Source organism: Rhagoletis pomonella, unplaced genomic scaffold, assembly GCF_013731165.1.
Source record: "Rhagoletis pomonella isolate Grant_MI unplaced genomic scaffold, Rhpom_1.0 Rhpom_scaffold_00009, whole genome shotgun sequence".
In the NCBI taxonomy this organism is placed as follows: domain Eukaryota; kingdom Metazoa; phylum Arthropoda; class Insecta; order Diptera; family Tephritidae; genus Rhagoletis; species Rhagoletis pomonella.
The window spans coordinates 12,709,985-12,711,765 of NW_023458563.1; the positions used below are offsets into that span (position 1 = coordinate 12,709,985).

At 37.1% G+C, this 1,781-nt stretch overlaps 1 protein-coding gene across 8 annotated transcripts in view; it reads right to left on the bottom strand.

Moving 5' to 3' along the window:
* Window positions 1–1,781, bottom strand: part of LOC118745572 (putative nuclease HARBI1) — a 754,224-nt gene that overhangs the window by 594,015 nt on the left and 158,428 nt on the right. The gene's annotated exons all lie outside the window — the stretch shown is intronic.

Here is a 1,781-nt window from a genome sequence, read left to right on the forward strand (position 1 = left end):
GACATAGATTTCAAAAGTTGGGTCACTTGAGGTGAAATGCCCCATATATATTTGGAGTAGCATTTAGACCTAAATGCGCTAAATGTGCTTTTACGCGTAAGCAAAAACAGCCCATTACTCTAGAACTGATGGTCCTATTGAATTTTCTTTTTTGTTGTGTACAAGAAAGGTTTTTAGAGTCGAAAAAAATTGCAGAAAAAGAAAATTTAAGAAAAACTAAACTGACCTTTGGGAGATTTTGTAAAGGAAATTTTTTATAGTAATAGTACAATTGAAATTAGAGATGGGCGATCTCGTAACTTTTGAAGAACAACGTTATTTGTTACTGTGACTTTGCAGTCACAGTGATTTTCATCCGTGACTGTGACAAAAACAATGACAAAAAAGTTGCATTATTTATTTATTTGACATCACTGACTATTTTCGTCCTTTGTTTTGGTCATTCACATTCGTTTTTAATGGTGTGAAATTCGAATAGCAAACTAAATTAATCTGATTTTAGTGTTAAATAACTGGTGGCAGTTTCTCGATATGTAATTGCGACTGTTACTTTAGTCACAGTTTGTAGCAGCGCAATCCTACTACAAAAACATCTGCTCACAAGCTGCTCCTTTGACACAGTCTGTCACGGTGACTATTTGGAAGTTGCCACAGCCGTTACCCGTGACTTTTGAGTAACAGTGACAAGGTCACAGATACTGCTGCGGAAGTGGCGTTGAAGAACGATTCAATAAGGCAATTGAGACTAGCCGTTGGAGGGGTGTTTAAAGCTTTTGAAAGGAGCCATGACTGGGCATTAATCAGCGACATAGTAACTTCAGCTCTGAAACAACTGAGAAGTCTAGAGAGATCGCAGCGTATCACCCGTGATTGAACCCACTGAAAGCGAATTGGAACCAAACCGCGAAGTTCACCAACCAAAGCGTAAACGCGGACTGTACCCTAGGCCGTTCCAGCCGCCAATACAGTGCGGCTTAGAAACCTGTGCTCACATACCTCATCTTTAACCTGGAATTTACCAATTGAAGCGTAAGGGTGGACTGCAACCAGTTCCAGTAGGGGGTTTAGTTCGTAAAAAAACACATATGAGCCATTCTTTTTTAAGTCGGACGGATTTCGTAAAAAATATTATGTCATCTGCACACAAATCTGCATAATAACTTTGCCCGGCAGACCACGCTTACACATGTATCTGCGTTTAGGAAACAGCTGATTTGTTGATAAATAGTAGGTTCTTTCCCGTACAACCCGGACCGGATCCGGTAATTAGAGAATAAACGAAAAATTTCCACGCAAAAAACCACATTTCGGGTCCAGAATTTGAGAAATAGCTGATTCAAGTGGTTCTTGTTGTCGACACTTAAATGCAAACACTTTGAAATAGAATTTTGGTTTCACAAATTTGATGTTTTAATAAAAAAAATATATATGTATATATATAAAGATTGAAAATACATGTTAACACAGAACAGCTAATATACATGTTGACACTGAATCCATTTTTCACTTACAATCCAATACGTTGCAATTTTCGCTCTCGGTACGATTTGCAAAGTATTGTTTTATATTTGTAATCAAAGTATTAGATGTTTCAAATGGAAACTGCCAGAAACACCTCATTTGCGTTATATCCATCGATTTAGTGCCAAATTTTTCTCTTTGTTATTAATCCTTCGAAATAGATTTTGTAAATCGCACCGATTTGAAATCGTACGATTTTCAGAACATGCCTGATTAGTTGATTATAGGTTTTTTAATGTTATTCCTAACATTCGCATTCC